This window comes from Perna viridis, chromosome 14 (assembly GCF_037379345.1).
Source record: "Perna viridis isolate PV_CMFRI_1.1 ecotype Kerala chromosome 14, ASM3737934v1, whole genome shotgun sequence".
Taxonomy (NCBI): Eukaryota; Metazoa; Mollusca; class Bivalvia; order Mytilida; family Mytilidae; genus Perna; species Perna viridis.
In genome coordinates, this window is record NC_142458.1 from 27,460,981 (window position 1) to 27,482,177 (window position 21,197).

General features: G+C 33.1%; 1 long non-coding RNA gene across 4 annotated transcripts; it reads left to right on the forward strand.

Moving 5' to 3' along the window:
• Positions 1 to 1,563: 1,563 nt before the first annotated feature.
• On the forward strand, positions 1,564 to 18,686 carry LOC148598849 (uncharacterized). 4 transcript variants are annotated; one of them, XR_015918447.1, is made up of 6 exons: positions 1,564 to 4,923; positions 7,033 to 7,219; positions 9,336 to 9,522; positions 11,635 to 14,119; positions 16,217 to 16,403; positions 18,516 to 18,686. It is a non-coding gene; the product is annotated as an uncharacterized LOC148598849 (long non-coding RNA). The 4 variants fall into 4 exon arrangements; XR_015918445.1 differs by having other exon boundaries at positions 11,635 to 11,822; positions 13,933 to 14,119; positions 16,217 to 18,686; XR_015918446.1 differs by having other exon boundaries at positions 1,564 to 2,623; positions 4,737 to 4,923; positions 16,217 to 18,686.
• The last annotated feature ends 2,511 nt before the right edge of the window (positions 18,687 to 21,197 follow it).

The following is a 21,197-nucleotide window of genomic DNA, read 5'->3' on the forward strand; positions in this document are numbered from 1 at the left end:
CTCCTGTAGGTTAATAATTTACTGTAGATACTGGCAAAGGAAGATCTTCCAATTTACAGTCCAAAATGCTTGAGTTCAATTGGCACTGAGGTGGATATAATTTTGTGAGATTGCTTACAGTATTTCTTAAGTATTTGTATGTGGATGTGAATGTAAAACATTTCAAGATTTGTACCGAGATTTTAAAATTATGAATGCCATGCAAGTTCTGGAAACTGTAAGACATGAGTACAGATGTCAGTTAAATTCTGTTTACATATTATAATACTAATACAAAGGGAAAAGATATCTACCGGTAAATTATAATGCAAAAATGTATATATGGAGGAGTCCGGCTGAACTTACCAGAGATGTGTTCCAGGGCCAGGCCTCACACACCAATGTGTGGTGTAACAAAATCTTTTTTTCATCATCAATAATCAAAAGGGTCAGGTGAAGTGAACTCAGGCAGTGTTTTTCTGTTGACTGTAGTAGTCATCAGCTGCCATGTTCCCCAAATAGTACTTTGCCATCAATTGTTTGAAATTCTATTAGAGTCCAGTAAATTGTATATCTTTTTAAATTTAGTCATTTAAAAACTGGTTGAAATTTAAAGAATGAGATTTGGTTTCTTTCCTTTATGTGTATATATGCATAAAGCAAGACTATATGTAGATGCTGGCCAAATTGCTTCAGTTAATTGGCACTAAACTAGACATAAATATCTCAGACTGTGTGGTACAACCTTTTCTCTAAGGATTGTCTTCTGAACAAGAAAAAAAATGAGGAACTGTATACATAAAATGCCATGTCTGTGCATATGAAATAAACATCAGTCACCTAAGATGTAGTGATTTTTACACTTGGGCATGAAGAGAGGCATCCATTTTTCTCAGTCAAATGTAAATGTAAGAAAATGGATGACTATACCAAATGTCAAATAAAGAGTAATCTGAGGGCAGAAAGCACATTGTTAAATGACATTAAATAGACAAAATGGAGAGTATTTTAAAGCTGTGGTTTTATAGAAGTCAGAGTATAAATAGCCAATTGATGCAAAATGATTTTACTTCCATGGTATGATAACAAAGAAGAAAAAAAAAAAAAAAAAAAAAAAATCCATGGGAGCACAATTATTTGTTGCAGGTTGTGCTACATCAGTTAAAATATGTATAGTTTTTATTGGGAAAATAATTTTTGTATTTGCTCACTATTTTAGGAAATCTGAGATCACAGAAAGGGTTTAAGTGGGGTTCAGTGTTGCTCAAGTGCAATCATTTTTCCAACTTCAGTGATTTCTGGATGTGTTTTTGTTTTGTTTTCATAGATTACACAGCATTTGGCACTGGTGTATGACTCTATTTTCTTGAAGAAAAAAAAACAGAGTTCAAAAGGCTGTGAACTGTAAACTTATATGAGAACTTGAAACTTTCTTTTGAAATTGATATCTTTGTCCATATTTAGTTAATATGGATTAGGAAATTTTCACTTCCAAATATTTTAAGGCCATATGAGGATGCCTTGGGTTGAAATTTTGGAAAATAGTATTTTTTGTTTTGAGATAATTTAGAAATCTAAATTATATCAACTGTAATGTACAGAACTGATTTTCAGTTCAAGCTTATAAACCCGAAAGACAGAGTGATGTACATGTTTACATGTATTCCAGGGCTTTACAAACCAGTACGACTTGTAAAGTACCAAAATATTGTCAAATGAAGTGAAGTCTGGCAGAGTTTTAATACATGAGCTGCCATGGTGCAATATCTGTACCGCCCCATAATTACTTCCATTTTGTTAATTTGGTATTTAATGGGTTGAGATGTAAGATGTTCCAAAATGTTTGGCTGTTTTTTTCTTCTTTATCATGTCTCACAAGTAAACAAATAGTTACTTTATTCCAAAACAACATTTCGTATTTACCGCTTGGAGGAAAATTTCATTTTTATAAAACTTGTAAAATTTCTCAATTAAACAGGTGCATATGCCTCTTAAGTTTTTGACCTAAAATTTCATTCGAGCTTAAATCACTAAATTAACTTTTTCGTCTTCAGAATTTCGAGCGAGTTTTGCGTCGTGTGTCTATATATCGTGTTAGCCTAAATGATCTTCTCTCTCGGTACATTGAAAGCAAAATTTGAAAACTGCCTACTTTGTTTTCCTAAATAACTCACCACCCAGGAGATGACAGTCAATGCGTTGCTCAAACAAACCCCAGTTTCCATGGAAAAAATCTTGTAAAGCAGAATGGTGATGAAATCTGTTTAAAATGTTAAAGTTCATTTTTAATATCATTTCAATCCGTCCGAGTCGGAAAGGTATCGCGAGGGGTAGAATTCTTGAATTAGCAACGTAGATCAAGGAGAAGTAGTTTCGATCTACTTATTTATTACTCGTGATCGGTAACTAAATAATGGCGTGAATTGTGCGTGCTATTTGAAATGCTTTAACTTTCAGGTTTTTTAACAACTTTTTAAATGTGTTTTAAAATGTGGGAGAAGACAAGCAAAAGTTGATTGCATTATTACCACACAGATGGCTGAAGCCTGAACTATGCATGTCTATGAACATCTGGATAAACAAGCATCGACGTGCAGTTCTGATGAGGTTCTTTTTCAACCTGGGATGACACCCTTACCATGAAGTAAGTTCAAAATTACTTCTATGGAATGTTGTTTAATTTGAAGCAACATTATTTTGTGGTTGCTAGATCTCCTACATTTATAATGGAAGTTTAATGAAATTTGACACATTAATTTAGTTCAAGAAGAAGATGTGTGAAAAACATTTTAAGAAATAATTTGTATGTTTTTCTTTTTCATAAGACTGCATGTTTTTGTGTTGCAGTAAAGATGCACTTATTAATTGGTGGCATCTGTTTCTTTTAGGCAGAATTTTATGGAGAAAGTATCTCTTGATATTGCATGGACACTCTGAAAACCCGCCGTGGGACCCCCGGGGTATATAAATAGGACCCAGTATCTCCGACTGTGTGGTACAACCTTAATCTTAAAGGAATGTCTTATGAACAAGACAAAATGAGGATCTGTGTGCATAAAATGCCATGTCTGTGCACATGAAATATGCCAAATGCAGATTCCAATAAACATCAGTCACCTAAGATGTAGTGATTTTTACACTTGGGCATGAAGAGAGGCATCCATTTTTCTCAAAGTCAAATGTAAATGTAAGAAAATGGATGACTATACCAAATGTCAAATAAAGAGTAATCTGAGGGCAGAAAGCACATTGTTAAATGACATTAAATAGACAAAATGGAGAGTATTTTAAAGCTGTGATTTTATAGAAGTCAGAGTATAAATAGCCAATTGATGCAAAATGATTTTACTTCCATGGTACGATAACAAAAAATTAAAAAAAAAGAAAAAAAAAAAAAAAAAAAAAAAAAAAAAAACATGGGAGCACAATTATTTGTTGCAGGTTGTGCTACATCAGTTAAAATATGTATAGTTTTTATTGGGAAAATAATTTTTGTATTTGCTCACTCTTTTTGGAACTCTGAGATCACAGAAAGGGTTTAAGTGGGGTTCAGTGTTGCTCAAGTGCAATCATTTTTCCAACTTCAGTGATTTCTGGATGTGTTTTTGTTTTGTTTTCATAGATTACACAGCATTTGGCACTGGTGTATGACTCTATTTTCTTGAGGAAAAAAAAAACAGAGTTCAAAAGGCTGTGAACTGTAAACTTATATGAGAACTTGAAACTTTCTTTTGAAATTGATATCTTTGTCCATATTTAGTTAATATGGATTAGGAAATTTTCACTTCCAAATATTTTAAGGCCATATGAGGATGCCTTGGGTTGAAATTTTGGAAAATAGTATTTTTTGTTTTGAGATAATTTAGAAATCTAAATTATATCAACTGTATGTTGTGTACAGAACTGATTTTCAGTTCAAGCTTATAAACCCGAAAGACAGAGTGATGTACATGTTTACATGTATTCCAGGGCTTTACAAACCAGTACGACTTGTAAAGTACCAAAATATTGTCAAATGAAGTGAAGTCTGGCAGAGTTTTAATACATGAGCTGCCATGGTGCAATATCTGTACCGCCCCATAATTACTTCCATTTTGTTAATTTGGTATTTAATGGGTTGAGATGTAAGATGTTCCAAAATGTTTGGCTGTTTTTTTCTTCTTTATCATGTCTCACAAGTAAACAAATAGTTACTTTATTCCAAAACAACATTTCATATTTACCGCTTGGAGGAAAATTTCATTTTTATAAAACTTGTAAAATTTCTCAATTAAACAGATGCATATGCCTCTTAAGTTTTTGACCTAAAATTTCATTTAAGCTTAAATCACTAAATTATCTTTTTCGTCTTCAGAATTTCGAGCGAGTTTTGCGTCGTGTGTCTATATATCGTGTTAGCCTAAATGATCTTCTCTCTCGGTACATTGAAAGCAAAATTTGAAAACTGCCTACTTTGTTTTCCTAAATAACTCACCACCCAGGAGATGACAGTCAATGCGTTGCTCAAACAAACCCCAGTTTCCACGGAAAAAATCTTGTAAAGCAGAATGGTGATGAAATCTGTTTAAAATGTTAAAGTTCATTTTTAATATCATTTCAATCCGTCCGAGTCGGAAAGGTATCGCGAGGGGTAGAATTCTTGAATTAGCAACGTAGATCAAGGAGAAGTAGTTTCGATCTACTTATTTATTACTCGTGATCGGTAACTAAATAATGGCGTGAATTGTGCGTGCTATTTGAAATGCTTTTACTTTCAGGTTTTTTAACAACTTTTTAAATGTGTTTTAAAATGTGGGAGAAGACAAGCAAAAGTTGATTGCATTATTACCACACAGATGGCTGAAGCCTGAACTATGCATGTCTATGAACATCTGGATAAACAAGCATCGACGTGCAGTTCTGATGAGGTTCTTTTTCAACCTGGGATGACACCCTTACCATGAAGTAAGTTCAAAATTACTTCTATGGAATGTTGTTTAATTTGAAGCAACATTATTTTGTGGTTGCTAGATCTCCTACATTTATAATGGAAGTTTAATGAAACTTGACACATTAATTTAGTTCAAGAAGAAGATGTGTGAAAAACATTTTAAGAAATAATTTGTATGTTTTTCTTTTTCATAAGACTGCATGTTTTTGTGTTGCAGTAAAGATGCACTTATTAATTGGTGGCATCTGTTTCTTTTAGGCAGAATTTTATGGAGAAAGTATCTCTTGATATTGCATGGACACTCTGAAAACCCGCCGTGGGACCCCCGGGGTATATAAATAGGACCCAGTATCTCCGACTGTGTGGTACAACCTTAATCTTAAAGGAATGTCTTATGAACAAGACAAAATGAGGATCTGTGTGCATAAAATGCCATGTCTGTGCACATGAAATATGCCAAATGCAGATTCCAATAAACATCAGTCACCTAAGATGTAGTGATTTTTACACTTGGGCATGAAGAGAGGCATCCATTTTTCTCAAAGTCAAATGTAAATGTAAGAAAATGGATGACTATACCAAATGTCGAATAAAGAGTAATCTGAGGGCAGAAAGCACATTGTTAAATGACATTAAATAGACAAAATGGAGAGTATTTTAAAGCTGATTTGATAGAAGTCAGAGTATAAATAGCCAATTGATGCAAAATGATTTTACTTCCATGGTACGATAACAAAAAATTAAAAAAAAAGAAAAAAAAAAAAAAAAAAAAAAAAAAATCCATGGGAGCACAATTATTTGTTGCAGGTTGTGCTACATCAGTTAAAATATGTATAGTTTTTATTGGGAAAATAATTTTTGTATTTGCTCACTATTTTAGGAAATCTGAGATCACAGAAAGGGTTTAAGTGGGGTTCAGTGTTGCTCAAGTGCAATCATTTTTCCAACTTCAGTGATTTCTGGATGTGTTTTTGTTTTGTTTTCATAGATTACACAGCATTTGGCACTGGTGTATGACTCTATTTTCTTGAAGAAAAAAAAAACAGAGTTCAAAAGGCTGTGAACTGTAAACTTATATGAGAACTTGAAACTTTCTTTTGAAATTGATATCTTTGTCCATATTTAGTTAATATGGATTAAGAAATTTTCACTTCCAAATATTTTAAGGCCATATGAGGATGCCTTGGGTTGAAATTTTGGAAAATAGTATTTTTTGTTTTGAGATAATTTAGAAATCTAAATTATATCAACTGTATGTTGTGTACAGAACTGATTTTCAGTTCAAGCTTATAAACCCGAAAGACAGAGTGATGTACATGTTTACATGTATTCCAGGGCTTTACAAACCAGTACGACTTGTAAAGTACCAAAATATTGTCAAATGAAGTGAAGTCTGGCAGAGTTTTAATACATGAGCTGCCATGGTGCAATATCTGTACCGCCCCATAATTACTTCCATTTTGTTAATTTGGTATTTAATGGGTTGAGATGTAAGATGTTCCAAAATGTTTGGCTGTTTTTTTCTTCTTTATCATGTCTCACTAGTAAACAAATAGTTACTTTATTCCAAAACAACATTTCATATTTACCGCTTGGAGGAAAATTTCATTTTTATAAAACTTGTAAAATTTCTCAATTAAACAGATGCATATGCCTCTTAAGTTTTTGACCTAAAATTTCATTTAAGCTTAAATCACTAAATTATCTTTTTCGTCTTCAGAATTTCGAGCGAGTTTTGCGTCGTGTGTCTATATATCGTGTTAGCCTAAATGATCTTCTCTCTCGGTACATTGAAAGCAAAATTTGAAAACTGCCTACTTTGTTTTCCTAAATAACTCACCACCCAGGAGATGACAGTCAATGCGTTGCTCAAACAAACCCCAGTTTCCACGGAAAAAATCTTGTAAAGCAGAATGGTGATGAAATCTGTTTAAAATGTTAAAGTTCATTTTTAATATCATTTCAATCCGTCCGAGTCGGAAAGGTATCGCGAGGGGTAGAATTCTTGAATTAGCAACGTAGATCAAGGAGAAGTAGTTTCGATCTACTTATTTATTACTCGTGATCGGTAACTAAATAATGGCGTGAATTGTGCGTGCTATTTGAAATGCTTTTACTTTCAGGTTTTTTAACAACTTTTTAAATGTGTTTTAAAATGTGGGAGAAGACAAGCAAAAGTTGATTGCATTATTACCACACAGATGGCTGAAGCCTGAACTATGCATGTCTATGAACATCTGGATAAACAAGCATCGACGTGCAGTTCTGATGAGGTTCTTTTTCAACCTGGGATGACACCCTTACCATGAAGTAAGTTCAAAATTACTTCTATGGAATGTTGTTTAATTTGAAGCAACATTATTTTGTGGTTGCTAGATCTCCTACATTTATAATGGAAGTTTAATGAAACTTGACACATTAATTTAGTTCAAGAAGAAGATGTGTGAAAAACATTTTAAGAAATAATTTGTATGTTTTTCTTTTTCATAAGACTGCATGTTTTTGTGTTGCAGTAAAGATGCACTTATTAATTGGTGGCATCTGTTTCTTTTAGGCAGAATTTTATGGAGAAAGTATCTCTTGATATTGCATGGACACTCTGAAAACCCGCCGTGGGACCCCCGGGGTATATAAATAGGACCCAGTATCTCCGACTGTGTGGTACAACCTTAATCTTAAAGGAATGTCTTATGAACAAGACAAAATGAGGATCTGTGTGCATAAAATGCCATGTCTGTGCACATGAAATATGCCAAATGCAGATTCCAATAAACATCAGTCACCTAAGATGTAGTGATTTTTACACTTGGGCATGAAGAGAGGCATCCATTTTTCTCAAAGTCAAATGTAAATGTAAGAAAATGGATGACTATACCAAATGTCAAATAAAGAGTAATCTGAGGGCAGAAAGCACATTGTTAAATGACATTAAATAGACAAAATGGAGAGTATTTTAAAGCTGTGATTTTATAGAAGTCAGAGTATAAATAGCCAATTGATGCAAAATGATTTTACTTCCATGGTACGATAACAAAAAATTAAAAAAAAAAGAAAAAAAAAAAAAAAAAAAAAAAAAAAAAAAAACCATGGGAGCACAATTATTTGTTGCAGGTTGTGCTACATCAGTTAAAATATGTATAGTTTTTATTGGGAAAATAATTTTTGTATTTGCTCACTATTTTAGGAAATCTGAGATCACAGAAAGGGTTTAAGTGGGGTTCAGTGTTGCTCAAGTGCAATCATTTTTCCAACTTCAGTGATTTCTGGATGTGTTTTTGTTTTGTTTTCATAGATTACACAGCATTTGGCACTGGTGTATGACTCTATTTTCTTGAAGAAAAAAAAACAGAGTTCAAAAGGCTGTGAACTGTAAACTTATATGAGAACTTGAAACTTTCTTTTGAAATTGATATCTTTGTCCATATTTAGTTAATATGGATTAGGAAATTTTCACTTCCAAATATTTTAAGGCCATATGAGGATGCCTTGGGTTGAAATTTTGGAAAATAGTATTTTTTGTTTTGAGATAATTTAGAAATCTAAATTATATCAACTGTATGTTATGTACAGAACTGATTTTCAGTTCAAGCTTATAAACCCGAAAGACAGAGTGATGTACATGTTTACATGTATTCCAGGGCTTTACAAACCAGTACGACTTGTAAAGTACCAAAATATTGTCAAATGAAGTGAAGTCTGGCAGAGTTTTAATACATGAGCTGCCATGGTGCAATATCTGTACCGCCCCATAATTACTTCCATTTTGTTAATTTGGTATTTAATGGGTTGAGATGTAAGATGTTCCAAAATGTTTGGCTGTTTTTTTCTTCTTTATCATGTCTCACAAGTAAACAAATAGTTACTTTATTCCAAAACAACATTTCGTATTTACCGCTTGGAGGAAAATTTCATTTTTATAAAACTTGTAAAATTTCTCAATTAAACAGGTGCATATGCCTCTTAAGTTTTTGACCTAAAATTTCATTTAAGCTTAAATCACTAAATTATCTTTTTCGTCTTCAGAATTTCGAGCGAGTTTTGCGTCGTGTGTCTATATATCGTGTTAGCCTAAATGATCTTCTCTCTCGGTACATTGAAAGCAAAATTTGAAAACTGCCTACTTTGTTTTCCTAAATAACTCACCACCCAGGAGATGACAGTCAATGCGTTGCTCAAACAAACCCCAGTTTCCACGGAAAAAATCTTGTAAAGCAGAATGGTGATGAAATCTGTTTAAAATGTTAAAGTTCATTTTTAATATCATTTCAATCCGTCCGAGTCGGAAAGGTATCGCGAGGGGTAGAATTCTTGAATTAGCAACGTAGATCAAGGAGAAGTAGTTTCGATCTACTTATTTATTACTCGTGATCGGTAACTAAATAATGGCGTGAATTGTGCGTGCTATTTGAAATGCTTTAACTTTCAGGTTTTTTAACAACTTTTTAAATGTGTTTTAAAATGTGGGAGAAGACAAGCAAAAGTTGATTGCATTATTACCACACAGATGGCTGAAGCCTGAACTATGCATGTCTATGAACATCTGGATAAACAAGCATCGACGTGCAGTTCTGATGAGGTTCTTTTTCAACCTGGGATGACACCCTTACCATGAAGTAAGTTCAAAATTACTTCTATGGAATGTTGTTTAATTTGAAGCAACATTATTTTGTGGTTGCTAGATCTCCTACATTTATAATGGAAGTTTAATGAAACTTGACACATTAATTTAGTTCAAGAAGAAGATGTGTGAAAAACATTTTAAGAAATAATTTGTATGTTTTTCTTTTTCATAAGACTGCATGTTTTTGTGTTGCAGTAAAGATGCACTTATTAATTGGTGGCATCTGTTTCTTTTAGGCAGAATTTTATGGAGAAAGTATCTCTTGATATTGCATGGACACTCTGAAAACCCCCCGTGGGACCCCCGGGGTATATAAATAGGACCCAGTATCTCCGACTGTGTGGTACAACCTTAATCTTAAAGGAATGTCTTATGAACAAGACAAAATGAGGATCTGTGTGCATAAAATGCCATGTCTGTGCACATGAAATATGCCAAATGCAGATTCCAATAAACATCAGTCACCTAAGATGTAGTGATTTTTACACTTGGGCATGAAGAGAGGCATCCATTTTTCTCAAAGTCAAATGTAAATGTAAGAAAATGGATGACTATACCAAATGTCAAATAAAGAGTAATCTGAGGGCAGAAAGCACATTGTTAAATGACATTAAATAGACAAAATGGAGAGTATTTTAAAGCTGTGATTTTATAGAAGTCAGAGTATAAATAGCCAATTGATGCAAAATGATTTTACTTCCATGGTACGATAACAAAAAATAAAAAAAAAACAAAAAAAAAAAAAAAAAAAAAAAAAAAAATCCATGGGAGCACAATTATTTGTTGCAGGTTGTGCTACATCAGTTAAAATATGTATAGTTTTTATTGGGAAAATAATTTTTGTATTTGCTCACTATTTTAGGAAATCTGAGATCACAGAAAGGGTTTAAGTGGGGTTCAGTGTTGCTCAAGTGCAATCATTTTTCCAACTTAAGTGATTTCTGGATGTGTTTTTGTTTTGTTTTCATAGATTACACAGCATTTGGCACTGGTGTATGACTCTATTTTCTTGAAGAAAAAAAAACAGAGTTCAAAAGGCTGTGAACTGTAAACTTATATGAGAACTTGAAACTTTCTTTTGAAATTGATATCTTTGTCCATATTTAGTTAATATGGATTAGGAAATTTTCACTTCCAAATATTTTAAGGCCATATGAGGATGCCTTGGGTTGAAATTTTGGAAAATAGTATTTTTTGTTTTGAGATAATTTAGAAATCTAAATTATATCAACTGTATGTTATGTACAGAACTGATTTTCAGTTCAAGCTTATAAACCCGAAAGACAGAGTGATGTACATGTTTACATGTATTCCAGGGCTTTACAAACCAGTACGACTTGTAAAGTACCAAAATATTGTCAAATGAAGTGAAGTCTGGCAGAGTTTTAATACATGAGCTGCCATGGTGCAATATCTGTACCGCCCCATAATTACTTCCATTTTGTTAATTTGGTATTTAATGGGTTGAGATGTAAGATGTTCCAAAATGTTTGGCTGTTTTTTTCTTCTTTATCATGTCTCACAAGTAAACAAATAGTTACTTTATTCCAAAACAACATTTCGTATTTACCGCTTGGAGGAAAATTTCATTTTTATAAAACTTGTAAAATTTCTAAATTAAACAGGTGCATATGCCTCTTAAGTTTTTGACCTAAAATTTCATTTAAGCTTAAATCACTAAATTATCTTTTTCGTCTTCAGAATTTCGAGCGAGTTTTGCGTCGTGTGTCTATATATCGTGTTAGCCTAAATGATCTTCTCTCTCGGTACATTGAAAGCAAAATTTGAAAACTGCCTACTTTGTTTTCCTAAATAACTCACCACCCAGGAGATGACAGTCAATGCGTTGCTCAAACAAACCCCAGTTTCCACGGAAAAAATCTTGTGAAGCAGAATGGTGATGAAATCTGTTTAAAATGTTAAAGTTCATTTTTAATATCATTTCAATCCGTCCGAGTCGGAAAGGTATCGCGAGGGGTAGAATTCTTGAATTAGCAACGTAGATCAAGGAGAAGTAGTTTCGATCTACTTATTTATTACTCGTGATCGGTAACTAAATAATGGTGTGAATTGTGTGTGCTATTTGAAATGCTTTAACTTTCAGGTTTTTTAACAACTTTTTAAATGTGTTTTAAAATGTGGGAGAAGACAAGCAAAAGTTGATTGCATTATTACCACACAGATGGCTGAAGCCTGAACTATGCATGTCTATGAACATCTGGATAAACAAGCATCGACGTGCAGTTTCTGATGAGGTTCTTTTTCAACCTGGGATGACACCCTTACCATGAAGTAAGTTCAAAATTACTTCTATGGAATATTGTTTAATTTGAAGCAACATTATTTTGTGGTTGCTAGATCTCCTACATTTATAATGGAAGTTTAATGAAACTTGACACATTAATTTAGTTCAAGAAGAAGATGTGTGAAAAACATTTTAAGAAATAATTTGTATGTTTTTCTTTTTCATAAGACTAAATGTTTTTGTGTTGCAGTAAAGATGCACTTATTAATTGGTGGCATCTGTTTCTTTTAGGCAGAATTTTATGGAGAAAGTATCTCTTGATATTGCATGGACACTCTGAAAACCCCCCGTGGGACCCCCGGGGTATATAAATAGGACCCAGTATCTCCGACTGTGTGGTACAACCTTAATCTTAAAGGAATGTCTTATGAACAAGACAAAATGAGGATCTGTGTGCATAAAATGCCATGTCTGTGCACATGAAATATGCCAAATGCAGATTCCAATAAACATCAGTCACCTAAGATGTAGTGATTTTTACACTTGGGCATGAAGAGAGGCATCCATTTTTCTCAAAGTCAAATGTAAATGTAAGAAAATGGATGACTATACCAAATGTCAAATAAAGAGTAATCTGAGGGCAGAAAGCACATTGTTAAATGACATTAAATAGACAAAATGGAGAGTATTTTAAAGCTGATTTTATAGAAGTCAGAGTATAAATAGCCAATTGATGCAAAATGATTTTACTTCCATGGTACGATAACAAAAAATTAAAAAAAAAGAAAAAAAAAAAAAAAAAAAAAAAAAAAAATCCATGGGAGCACAATTATTTGTTGCAGGTTGTGCTACATCAGTTAAAATATGTATAGTTTTTATTGGGAAAATAATTTTTGTATTTGCTCACTATTTTAGGAAATCTGAGATCACAGAAAGGGTTTAAGTGGGGTTCAGTGTTGCTCAAGTGCAATCATTTTTCCAACTTCAGTGATTTCTGGATGTGTTTTTGTTTTGTTTTCATAGATTACACAGCATTTGGCACTGGTGTATGACTCTATTTTCTTGAAGAAAAAAAAACAGAGTTCAAAAGGCTGTGAACTGTAAACTTATATGAGAACTTGAAACTTTCTTTTGAAATTGATATCTTTGTCCATATTTAGTTAATATGGATTAGGAAATTTTCACTTCCAAATATTTTAAGGCCATATGAGGATGCCTTGGGTTGAAATTTTGGAAAATAGTATTTTTTGTTTTGAGATAATTTAGAAATCTAAATTATATCAACTGTATGTTATGTACAGAACTGATTTTCAGTTCAAGCTTATAAACCCGAAAGACAGAGTGATGTACATGTTTACATGTATTCCAGGGCTTTACAAACCAGTACGACTTGTAAAGTACCAAAATATTGTCAAATGAAGTGAAGTCTGGCAGAGTTTTAATACATGAGCTGCCATGGTGCAATATCTGTACCGCCCCATAATTACTTCCATTTTGTTAATTTGGTATTTAATGGGTTGAGATGTAAGATGTTCCAAAATGTTTGGCTGTTTTTTTCTTCTTTATCATGTCTCACAAGTAAACAAATAGTTACTTTATTCCAAAACAACATTTCGTATTTACCGCTTGGAGGAAAATTTCATTTTTATAAAACTTGTAAAATTTCTAAATTAAACAGGTGCATATGCCTCTTAAGTTTTTGACCTAAAATTTCATTTAAGCTTAAATCACTAAATTATCTTTTTCGTCTTCAGAATTTCGAGCGAGTTTTGCGTCGTGTGTCTATATATCGTGTTAGCCTAAATGATCTTCTCTCTCGGTACATTGAAAGCAAAATTTGAAAACTGCCTACTTTGTTTTCCTAAATAACTCACCACCCAGGAGATGACAGTCAATGCGTTGCTCAAACAAACCCCAGTTTCCACGGAAAAAATCTTGTAAAGCAGAATGGTGATGAAATCTGTTTAAAATGTTAAAGTTCATTTTTAATATCATTTCAATCCGTCCGAGTCGGAAAGGTATCGCGAGGGGTAGAATTCTTGAATTAGCAACGTAGATCAAGGAGAAGTAGTTTCGATCTACTTATTTATTACTCGTGATCGGTAACTAAATAATGGCGTGAATTGTGTGTGCTATTTGAAATGCTTTAACTTTCAGGTTTTTTAACAACTTTTTAAATGTGTTTTAAAATGTGGGAGAAGACAAGCAAAAGTTGATTGCATTATTACCACACAGATGGCTGAAGCCTGAACTATGCATGTCTATGAACATCTGGATAAACAAGCATCGACGTGCAGTTCTGATGAGGTTCTTTTTCAACCTGGGATGACACCCTTACCATGAAGTAAGTTCAAAATTACTTCTATGGAATGTTGTTTAATTTGAAGCAACATTATTTTGTGGTTGCTAGATCTCCTACATTTATAATGGAAGTTTAATGAAACTTGACACATTAATTTAGTTCAAGAAGAAGATGTGTGAAAAACATTTTAAGAAATAATTTGTATGTTTTTCTTTTTCATAAGACTGCATGTTTTTGTGTTGCAGTAAAGATGCACTTATTAATTGGTGGCATCTGTTTCTTTTAGGCAGAATTTTATGGAGAAAGTATCTCTTGATATTGCATGGACACTCTGAAAACCCCCCGTGGGACCCCCGGGGTATATAAATAGGACCCAGTATCTCCGACTGTGTGGTACAACCTTAATCTTAAAGGAATGTCTTATGAACAAGACAAAATGAGGATCTGTGTGCATAAAATGCCATGTCTGTGCACATGAAATATGCCAAATGCAGATTCCAATAAACATCAGTCACCTAAGATGTAGTGATTTTTACACTTGGGCATGAAGAGAGGCATCCATTTTTCTCAAAGTCAAATGTAAATGTAAGAAAATGGATGACTATACCAAATGTCGAATAAAGAGTAATCTGAGGGCAGAAAGCACATTGTTAAATGACATTAAATAGACAAAATGGAGAGTATTTTAAAGCTGATTTTATAGAAGTCAGAGTATAAATAGCCAATTGATGCAAAATGATTTTACTTCCATGGTACGATAACAAAAAATTAAAAAAAAAGAAAAAAAAAAAAAAAATCCATGGGAGCACAATTATTTGTTGCAGGTTGTGCTACATCAGTTAAAATATGTATAGTTTTTATTGGGAAAATAATTTTTGTATTTGCTCACTATTTTAGGAAATCTGAGATCACAGAAAGGGTTTAAGTGGGGTTCAGTGTTGCTCAAGTGCAATCATTTTTCCAACTTCAGTGATTTCTGGATGTGTTTTTGTTTTGTTTTCATAGATTACACAGCATTTGGCACTGGTGTATGACTCTATTTTCTTGAAGAAAAAAAAACAGAGTTCAAAAGGCTGTGAACTGTAAACTTATATGAGAACTTGAAACTTTCTTTTGAAATTGATATCTTTGTCCATATTTAGTTAATATGGATTAGGAAATTTTCACTTCCAAATATTTTAAGGCCATATGAGGATGCCTTGGGTTGAAATTTTGGAAAATAGTATTTTTTGTTTTGAGATAATTTAGAAATCTAAATTATATCAACTGTATGTTATGTACAGAACTGATTTTCAGTTCAAGCTTATAAACCCGAAAGACAGAGTGATGTACATGTTTACATGTATTCCAGGGCTTTACAAACCAGTACGACTTGTAAAGTACCAAAATATTGTCAAATGAAGTGAAGTCTGGCAGAGTTTTAATACATGAGCTGCCATGGTGCAATATCTGTACCGCCCCATAATTACTTCCATTTTGTTAATTTGGTATTTAATGGGTTGAGATGTAAGATGTTCCAAAATGTTTGGCTGTTTTTTTCTTCTTTATCATGTCTCACAAGTAAACAAATAGTTACTTTATTCCAAAACAACATTTCGTATTTACCGCTTGGAGGAAAATTTCATTTTTATAAAACTTGTAAAATTTCTAAATTAAACAGGTGCATATGCCTCTTAAGTTTTTGACCTAAAATTTCATTTAAGCTTAAATCACTAAATTATCTTTTTCGTCTTCAGAATTTCGAGCGAGTTTTGCGTCGTGTGTCTATATATCGTGTTAGCCTAAATGATCTTCTCTCTCGGTACATTGAAAGCAAAATTTGAAAACTGCCTACTTTGTTTTCCTAAATAACTCACCACCCAGGAGATGACAGTCAATGCGTTGCTCAAACAAGCCCCAGTTTCCACGGAAAAAATCTTGTAAAGCAGAATGGTGATGAAATCTGTTTAAAATGTTAAAGTTCATTTTTAATATCATTTCAATCCGTCCGAGTCGGAAAGGTATCGCGAGGGGTAGAATTCTTGAATTAGCAACGTAGATCAAGGAGAAGTAGTTTCGATCTACTTATTTATTACTCGTGATCGGTAACTAAATAATGGCGTGAATTGTGTGTGCTATTTGAAATGCTTTAACTTTCAGGTTTTTTAACAACTTTTTAAATGTGTTTTAAAATGTGGGAGAAGACAAGCAAAAGTTGATTGCATTATTACCACACAGATGGCTGAAGCCTGAACTATGCATGTCTATGAACATCTGGATAAACAAGCATCGACGTGCAGTTCTGATGAGGTTCTTTTTCAACCTGGGATGACACCCTTACCATGAAGTAAGTTCAAAATTACTTCTATGGAATGTTGTTTAATTTGAAGCAACATTATTTTGTGGTTGCTAGATCTCCTACATTTATAATGGAAGTTTAATGAAACTTGACACATTAATTTAGTTCAAGAAGAAGATGTGTGAAAAACATTTTAAGAAATAATTTGTATGTTTTTCTTTTTCATAAGACTGCATGTTTTTGTGTTGCAGTAAAGATGCACTTATTAATTGGTGGCATCTGTTTCTTTTAGGCAGAATTTTATGGAGAAAGTATCTCTTGATATTGCATGGACACTCTGAAAACCCGCCGTGGGACCCCCGGGGTATATAAATAGGACCCAGTATCTCCGACTGTGTGGTACAACCTTAATCTTAAAGGAATGTCTTATGAACAAGACAAAATGAGGATCTGTGTGCATAAAATGCCATGTCTGTGCACATGAAATATGCCAAATGCAGATTCCAATAAACATCAGTCACCTAAGATGTAGTGACTTTTACACTTGGGCATGAAGAGAGGCATCCATTTTTCTCAAAGTCAAATGTAAATGTAAGAAAATGGATGACTATACCAAATGTCAAATAAAGAGTAATCTGAGGGCAGAAAGCACATTGTTAAATGACATTAAATAGACAAAATGGAGAGTATTTTAAAGCTGTGATTTTATAGAAGTCAGAGTATAAATAGCCAATTGATGCAAAATGATTTTACTTCCATGGTACGATAACAAAAAATTAAAAAAAAAGAAAAAAAAAAAAAAAAAAAAAAAAAAAATCCATGGGAGCACAATTATTTGTTGCAGGTTGTGCTACATCAGTTAAAATATGTATAGTTTTTATTGGGAAAATAATTTTTGTATTTGCTCACTCTTTTTGGAACTCTGAGATCACAGAAAGGGTTTAAGTGGGGTTCAGTGTTGCTCAAGTGCAATCATTTTTCCAACTTCAGTGATTTCTGGATGTGTTTTTGTTTTGTTTTCATAGATTACACAGCATTTGGCACTGGTGTATGACTCTATTTTCTTGAGGAAAAAAAAAACAGAGTTCAAAAGGCTGTGAACTGTAAACTTACATGAGAACTTGAAACTTTCTTTTGAAATTGATATCTTTGTCCATATTTAGTTAATATGGATTAAGAAATTTTCACTTCCAAATATTTTAAGGCCATATGAGGATGCCTTGGGTTGAAATTTTGGAAAATAGTATTTTTTGTTTTGAGATAATTTAGAAATCTAAATTATATCAACTGTATGTTGTGTACAGAACTGATTTTCAGTTCAAGCTTATAAACCCGAAAGACAGAGTGATGTACATGTTTACATGTATTCCAGGGCTTTACAAACCAGTACGACTTGTAAAGTACCAAAATATTGTCAAATGAAGTGAAGTCTGGCAGAGTTTTAATACATGAGCTGCCATGGTGCAATATCTGTACCGCCCCATAATTACTTCCATTTTGTTAATTTGGTATTTAATGGGTTGAGATGTAAGATGTTCCAAAATGTTTGGCTGTTTTTTTCTTCTTTATCATGTCTCACAAGTAAACAAATAGTTACTTTATTCCAAAACAACATTTCATATTTACCGCTTGGAGGAAAATTTCATTTTTATAAAACTTGTAAAATTTCTCAATTAAACAGATGCATATGCCTCTTAAGTTTTTGACCTAAAATTTCATTTAAGCTTAAATCACTAAATTATCTTTTTCGTCTTCAGAATTTCGAGCGAGTTTTGCGTCGTGTGTCTATATATCGTGTTAGCCTAAATGATCTTCTCTCTCGGTACATTGAAAGCAAAATTTGAAAACTGCCTACTTTGTTTTCCTAAATAACTCACCACCCAGGAGATGACAGTCAATGCGTTGCTCAAACAAACCCCAGTTTCCATGGAAAAAATCTTGTAAAGCAGAATGGTGATGAAATCTGTTTAAAATGTTAAAGTTCATTTTTAATATCATTTCAATCCGTCCGAGTCGGAAAGGTATCGCGAGGGGTAGAATTCTTGAATTAGCAACGTAGATCAAGGAGAAGTAGTTTCGATCTACTTATTTATTACTCGTGATCGGTAACTAAATAATGGCGTGAATTGTGCGTGCTATTTGAAATGCTTTTACTTTCAGGTTTTTTAACAACTTTTTAAATGTGTTTTAAAATGTGGGAGAAGACAAGCAAAAGTTGATTGCATTATTACCACACAGATGGCTGAAGCCTGAACTATGCATGTCTATGAACATCTGGATAAACAAGCATCGACGTGCAGTTCTGATGAGGTTCTTTTTCAACCTGGGATGACACCCTTACGATGAAGTAAGTTCAAAATTACTTCTATGGAATGTTGTTTAATTTGAAGCAACATTATTTTGTGGTTGCTAGATCTCCTACATTTATAATGGAAGTTTAATGAAACTTGACACATTAATTTAGTTCAAGAAGAAGATGTGTTGAAAACATTTTAAGAAATAATTTGTATGTTTTTCTTTTTCATAAGACTGCATGTTTTTGTGTTGCAGTAAAGATGCACTTATTAATTGGTGGCATCTGTTTCTTTTAGGCAGAATTTTATGGAGAAAGTATCTCTTGATATTGCATGGACACTCTGAAAACCCGCCGTGGGACCCCCGGGGTATATAAATAGGACCCAGTATCTCCGACTGTGTGGTACAACCTTAATCTTAAAGGAATGTCTTATGAACAAGACAAAATGAGGATCTGTGTGCATAAAATGCCATGTCTGTGCACATGAAATATGCCAAATGCAGATTCCAATAAGTATCAGACACGCTAGTTTGCATTTTTCCCAATGTTTTTCCTGATGTGGTCCTCGGGCCATAAAAGGAAAACCTAACCATTAACTTAAGTGGTGCACCTTGTTAGGAAAAATGCTACTTCTTTGCACTTTCAGGTTCCTTGCTGTGGTATATGACCGGTGTAGGAGCCTCTGCTCTGCTAAAGGAGGTTTAATTGCCTGACCCTATCCACCTCTCCCTATTTCCATGTGGAGTCCAGGGTCATCCACCCTTCTGTCCCTGTATTTCCATCTCATAGTTGTCATTTCATGTTTATTGCCTGGATATAGCTGAAATATTGCTGCTGGGGTATTGATTTATTATACACTGTTCAAGTGGTTAATTTGGTGATGATAGACTGCATGATGAACAAAATTCATTAGATTACATAATATTAATCTTTTGTGCATTTTGTCGTACCTGTGGTGGTCTTTATCCTTGCATAATATATTCTTTAGATTATTTGGCTCAAATATTGGTTCCCCCTGATTACACTTCCACATTTAAAGCTTCTCTTTAAAAGAGAATTTTTAATACATCACTTGAAGGTGTGCATGAAGCAAAATGCTTTCAAATGGAGGTAATCCACCTGCAACAATGTCTTCATTGGAGGTTGTGAGTAAATGCTTGCAAAGGAATTAAGACATTCCAACTGAATAAATTTCTAAATTGTTTTGAGTTCAATTAGAGTAGCTGGTATCATTTTGTGAGTCTGTTCACAGTATTTTGTATGTATGCATGTGCATGTAACATATATTATGAAATGTCTTGTGAAGATTACATATCATGAAAGTCATCTTCTGATTAAGAACTTTGTAGAAGTATATGTCTATAAAACTTTAGTTAGTAAAACTTAGTACAGATGTAACAAGATTGAATGAAAGGAAAGTGGTCAATAAATGGTGATGTCTGGTTGAGTAAGGCTATTGCTGATTTCAAGGTTAGCTCAGTTTCAATAATAATCACTCTGTCTTTCGGGTTTACTTGAAATTAGTTGTAGTTGTGCTTCACCATGCATTAGTTATGATTGTCGTCTCCGATTGTTTTAGTCTGAAAATATCTGTTCTGAGTTTTGCTACCTTCTGGTTCATAAGTGCATGCTTCTAACAATTCCCAATTAGAAAATGACTTTCATGATGTGAAATCATCATAAACATTTCATGAAATATGGAATATGCATTTCAAATATATATGAAATTTTGTGAGGAGAATCATGAGGTGAAAGAGCACACTCCCTAAGAACTCTTGACATTTGAAGAAAAAAATTAAATTCTGTGCTTATGTCTAGTTATAATCTATTTACATGTGTGTTTACATATGATCTTAAACTTTATCCATATTAAGTATCAAAATCTTCACGATTCCTGTAGCTGATGTGAAATGTCAAAAATATGTCATGAACTGTACACAGTGTAATAAAACATGTCATGAAATTTACACACTATAAACAATATGTCATGAACTGTACACAGTGTAAGAAAAAGTGTCATGAAGCTGGAATTATGTTCTGCATTCATTATCAACTACTAGAATATTGAGATGTACAAATGTACATATTAAGATTTTGATAAAAACTAGACAAATATAGCAGTCAAAGAATTATTTGTTAGCACAAAATCAGGGTATTCATACTGTTGAACTGAAATATTTTGTTTATGAATCAATTTTATGGAGATGTGCATATTAAGTGTTGGTACCAATTGAAGAAAAAAAAATGTGCAAACTTTATTTGTTAGTAGTGTGCTAAACTTGAAATCGGAAGGATTTCAACTTTTCCCTCCAGTTTGATCATACCAATGATGGTGCTCACTGTTTATGGCATATAAGTGATCAAGTTACCACTAGTTTGCTATTAGGGTGATTGTATGTCTGCCTGCAGGCTGTTGCTTCTGCAAAGTAGCACACAAAAATGTCAGACTAGTAGACAGTGAGGGTCTGTTAGATGGAAATATAGTCTGGCAAAGCAGATTTGAAAACAATCATGCAATTTTTATTTTAATTGCTATGCAAATGTGC